The sequence below is a fragment of the Triticum aestivum genome, chromosome 7A (genome assembly GCF_018294505.1).
Source record: "Triticum aestivum cultivar Chinese Spring chromosome 7A, IWGSC CS RefSeq v2.1, whole genome shotgun sequence".
NCBI classification, from domain to species: domain Eukaryota; kingdom Viridiplantae; phylum Streptophyta; class Magnoliopsida; order Poales; family Poaceae; genus Triticum; species Triticum aestivum.
This window is the reverse complement of record NC_057812.1, coordinates 263,756,720-263,762,544: the sequence shown is the minus strand read 5'-3', so window position 1 is coordinate 263,762,544 and position 5,825 is coordinate 263,756,720.

The following is a 5,825-nucleotide window of genomic DNA, read 5'->3' as shown; positions in this document are numbered from 1 at the left end:
CTCAGGCCCACGTCCTCGGTGATTTCCGGACACTCTACTTGAGGTCCGAATAATGACTTATACATATCCTCGTGCGTCAGGCCAAGAAAATTTTGAATGGCACGCGGGCCCTCGGGATTGAACTCCCACAAGCGAAGGGGCCGACGTTTGCAAGGCTGGACTTGACGAACCAGCATAACTTGTATTACCGCAACCAAACTGAGATCGTCGTTGAAGAGATCTTGAATGCGGCTCTACAGTAAAGGCACATCCTTGGCTGGACCCCACCTCAGTCCTCTGCTGATCCATGACATCAGTCGTGGTGGAGGGCCCGAGCGAAAAATGGGGGCGGCCGCCCACTTGGCGCTTCTAGGAGTCGTGATGTAGAACCACTCCTGTTGCCACAATGCAGACACCTCTGGGATGGAACCCTTGGGCCACAGAGCTCCCGTCATCTTGCGTATTGAGGCGCCTCCACACTCTGCATGTTGCCCTTCGATCACCGTCGGCTTTAGTTCAAAGGTCTTGAGCCATCAGCCAAAGTGGGGGGTAACCCAGAGGAAGGCCTCGCATACGACAACAAAAGTCGTGATATGCAGGATGGAGTCCGGAGCTAGATCATGGAAATCTAGCCCGTAATAAAACATCAAGCCCCTGACAAAAGGATCCAGAGCAAAACCTAGACCTCGGAGGAAGTGGGAGACAAACACGACGCTCTCGTTGGGTTTGGGAGAAGGGACGGTTTGCCCCTGGGGAGGCAGCTGATGCGACATTTCGGCGGTCAGATACCTGGCCTCCCTCAACTTTTTGATGTCTTCTTCCGTGACGGAGGAGGGCATCCATCGGCCTTGAAGGCTGGATCCGGACATGACTGAAGGCTCGGAGCTCCTGACCTGAGCTTTGGCGTTTGAGCTTGAGGCGGTGGAAGGATTCGATTGAGCACGGGAGGGAAAAGGTAAAAGCTTTGCCCCTTTATAAAGAGGGTGGATATCAAGCGTCCTCCCCGTGTCCGTTTGGACTTTCCTATGATCTAGGAGTCCTAGAAGTGGTTGGGTTACCCACGCCCGTATTGATGAGAATCCCATAATAAGGGGACACGATCTCTGTTTTTACAAGACGTGCCAAGGGAACCACCTTGCATACCACGCTGAGGTGGGTAATTAAACGACTCGGATAAAGGCTCGGCCATGGTGTGTCGCACCACGGGATACGTCGGCAGATTAGATTTGTGTAAATATTATTCTCTCTATGGAAGTATATGGAAACTTATTTTGCAGAGCCGGACACTATCTTTGTGTTTAAGATCTTCTATGAAGTACTTGGAGGAGGAACCCGCCTTGCAATGACGAAGACAATTTGCGCGCCGGACCCGTCGTCATTGAAGCCTGGTTCAGGGGCTACTAAGGGAGTCCTGGATTAGGGGGTGTTCGGATAGCCGAATTATACCTTCAGCCGGACTGCTGGTCTATGAAGATACAAGATTGAAGACTCCGTCCCATGTCCGGAAGGGATTTTCCTTGGCGTGGAAGGCAAGCTTGGCGATACGGACGTTCAGATCTCCTACCATTGTAACCGACTCTATGTAACCCTAACCCTATCCGGTGTCTATATAAACCGGAGGGTTCTAGTCCGTAGGACGAGATACACATCAACAATCATACCATAGGCTAGCTTCTAGGGTTTAGCCTCTCTGATCTCATGGTAGATCAACTCTTGTAATACCCATATCATCAATATTAATCAAGCAGGACATAGGGTTTTACCTCCATCGAGAGGGCCCGAACCTGGGTAAAACTTCATGTCCCCTGCCTCCTGTTACCATCCGGCCTAGACACACAATTCGGGACCCCCTACCCGAGATCCGCCGGTTTTGACACCGACACCTGGTAATAACTAGACTGCACCTATGTGCAGGTGGTGGAAGCTACGGTGGCTAGTCGGACTAGTGAGTTTGCCAAATTAAAACGACAACTGGATGTGGCAGATGCCGACATCGAGCTTGTTAAGAAGAGGCTTGACGAGGCACAGGGTAAGTGTTATTATCTGGTGAACGCCACATAGTAAGAGCAGCATGATGCCAGTATCGTTAATATTGTTGTGCCTGCAGATGGAGCTGCCACCATGGAAACCTTGCGGGCAGAACTTTCCCGAGCCAAGGAACAAGCGAGGATTAGTAATGCGGCTGCTTTGAAGGCGGCCGAAGAGTTGAAAGCCGAGAAGGCCGCACATTGTGAGAGCCAAGATAAGATGGCCGTAGAATTGAAAGACACTGCCGACCGTTGCCGGGTCCTTGAGAAAGAAAACCGAGCGAAGGCAACGGACCTTGAGATGGCCACGATGGCGGACAAAGACACCCGTTCTACTATGAGAGCGAAGAAGGAGGAGCTGCGGGAAGCCAGGGATATTGCGGCTGGGAAACCCTTCATGTTACGGAGGAAGTTCGGAGATCCACGGTATGCCCCTCTGGATCGGCTGTGGAGTTCGGCAGATGCGTATATGGATTTGGCGGCAAGTGCTGCCAATGCGGCCAAGTACTTCCAAGGTCAGACAGATCGTGAAGTGGACAAGCTGTTATGGTCGCAATTCAACGTTCCAGAGCATCCGCTTTCATTGACTGACCAGCTAGCCGAATGGGCCAAACGAATAGGTTGTCCGGACTCGCCATGAGGTCTATTATGGATCAGCTATGGCCAGAAAAGCCAAAGCTGAACAGCTATTTCAGCTTAGTGCGGCAGTTCCTTGGTGCGGTGCCGCGCATTAATGCGATGAAGATGTCGGCGTGCATAGAAGGCTCACAGATGGCCCTTGCCCGTGTTAAATCATACTGTGCGGAGATGGATGCTACCACTGTTGCGGCGCAGGGTTCGGCCATAGGCCGAGTGGCTGCCGAGCACTATTTCGAGGAGGTTCTCGAGGGTGCTCATTTGATAGGGGCACAGTGCTCGAAGAATATTATGTTTGAGTGATGTGTATTCTCATTGTAAACACAATGTTTTTATGAAGTTTTATAAGGCTATGTTTATACTTTTGCCCGAAAGTAGTATGATGCCTCCTGTGCGGTCGTTTATGTATACATGTGTATAACCTGAAAGGTTGCAGCCGTCGGCTTCAACCCCCACGCATATAATGCGGAGGTGCTCGCGAAAAACGCGTGTTCACACTTAACCCAACGTCTTGGTCCTATTAAGGAGGTGATAGCGTAGCGAACGAGGCAACCGGACTATAATGCTTTAACACTTTCACTTAGCCATAGGAGTTTGACAATGGGGCTACTAGATAGCCCCTGGTGGCTTCGCACTCTCCCGATCGCGGGGTGCGTACATGCCTGGCCGGAAAACAGCCCTTCCTTAAGGAGGAGGAATTCTAACATTCCGATAGGTCATCGAGTGGTTGACCAGTCTCATGCTATATCATGACAGTCAGTTTTCGACTTTCTCTACTGAGTTGCTCGTCCGGATGAACCAGGGCACAATCGCAGTAGTTCTCCTGGTGCTACCTTAGCCGATAAAGCGGAACGTAAGGTACCAAAACATAGGAGCCGGGCAAACCCAACATTTGACCAAAGACAATGATTCGGAGCTGATGCATATAAGGACAAACTCGCGACACCGAACACTCCCTAAGGTATTCGGTCTTCATGGTATAAACGGGGCCTAAATAGTGCCCTTTGTAAGAAGCCCCTTGTGTCCAGCTACGTGCATTATTCTGACGTGGCCACATGCCAAGACATCAACATCCTTCTCAACTGTGCTGAGAATTCAGTGGATATGTATAAACAAGATACAGTAAAAAAGATTTACGCAGGGTCTTAATCTAAAAAGAATCCTTGAAGCGGGTCCCTGCTGCACGTCTGCGCCTGTATCTCCGTTGTGCCGTATCCTGGACGGGTGTAGCACGATGATCATCTGTAAAAGAGAGGAACTTAGGTGAAAAAGTTGTCGTGCAAAAGGATAGTTTTTAAAGAAACCATGTATAATTCAAGATGAGTAAAAATTGCCACTTGTCTGCGCGCGTTGAGCCCCTTGTATTTGTAATAGGGGTGTGACCATTGATCCGGTATGAATTTGATATAGCTGCGCCGGACTCGTCTAACCGTGTCCGAGGTCTTGACGACCTGATAAATGCTTTAGTTGGTCAGGCTGTTTTTAGTGTGCGGCTGCCAAGGTAGCCGCACTCTCGGTGCGCAAAGATCACTTAATACTTACGTTCACTGTAATGATGCCACATGGGCCGGGCATCTTGAGTGTGAGGGAAGCGTAGTGCGGTATTGCATTAAAGCGAACTAAAGCTTCGCGTCCGAGTAGTGCTTGATAGCCACTTTGGAACGGAGCGATGTGGAAGATTAAATGTTCGCTACGAAAGTTATCGGGGAAGCCGAATATAACCTTTAGTAGCAGGGAGCCCGTGCAATGAGCCCCTGGGCCTAGCGTTACTCCTTTAAAGGTAGTATTGCTTTGGCAAATTTTTGTTGGGTCTATCCCCATTTCTCGGATTGTATCCTGGTATATCAGGTTTAGACTGCTGCCACCGTCCATCAGGACTCGTGTGAAGTGGTATCCGTCAATTATTGGGTCTAATACCAGGGCAGCCCATCCTGCATGCCGGATACTTGCTAAGTAATCACGATGGTCGAAAGTGATCGGTTGAGACGATCAGTGGCAGGACTCTGCGGTGATAGGCCCTTGGGCATATTTTTCTAGGAGTGCCGTTTTGTTTCTTCCCTTGATCACGTGTAACACGTTTATTGTTTTGAATTCTGGTGGAAATTTCTTTTGTTCCCCAGTGTCTTGCTTGAGAGCTCATCCTCGTCTTCGTTTGGTGTATCCTCCCCCTTGTGTACGGCGTTGAGCTTGCCGGACTGCTTGAAGACCCAACATTCTCTGTGGGTATGATTAGCGGGTTTACCAGGGGAGCTATGGATCTGACATATTTGGTCCAGAATTTTGTTTAGGCTGGACAGTTGGTCTCTGGCGCCTTTAGAGGGTGGCTTTTGCTGACCTGGCCGAGAGCTTTTAAATCCGGCGTTTACTGCCATGCTCTTCGTGCTGTCTTCTTTATTCCGGCGTTTGTTATTGCTGTTGCGTCGTGATTTCCCATTTCCATCTCTAACTTCAGATGTACTGGGGTCGCTGGTGCTGCATCTGGCTAGCCAGCTGTTCTCACCCGCGCAAAAGCGGGTCATGAGGCTTGTTAGTGCTGCCATTGTTCTCGGCTTTTCTTGGCCGGGGTGTCTGGCAAGCCATTCGTCACGGATGCTATGCTTAAAAGCTGCCAAGGCTTCAGCGTCCGGACAGTCAACAATTTGGTTCTTTTTAGTAAGAAACCTGTTCCAAAGTTTTCGGGCTGACTCTTCGGGCTGTTGAGTTATATGACTCAAATCGTCCGCGTATGGAGGTCGGACATAAGTCCCTTGAAAATTTGCCCGAAAAGCATCTTCGAGCTCTTCCCAGCTTCCAATGGAGTTTTCGGGGAGGCTTTTAAGCCAGTGACGAGCTGGCCCTTTGAGCTTGAGGGGTAAGTACTTGATGGCGTGGAGATCATCTCCTCGAGCCATATGGATATGGAGGATATAGTCCTCAATCTAGACCCCAGGGTCTGTTGTTCCGTCGTATGCCTCTATGTTTACGGGTTTGAATCCCTTTGGAAATTCATGGTCAAGCACCTCGCCGGTGAAACATAGGGGGTGTGCGCACCCCTGTATCTGGGTGTACCGCGTTGTTCGGATGTTTGTTGTGTTACATCGTATGCTGGGGTGCGCTTGCGTGGTCCATAGATGGATCTGGTTGCGCCGTCCTTTTGGTGCGAGCCCTCGCGTGGATCGCGTATTGGCTTGTGGGTGGCGTTGT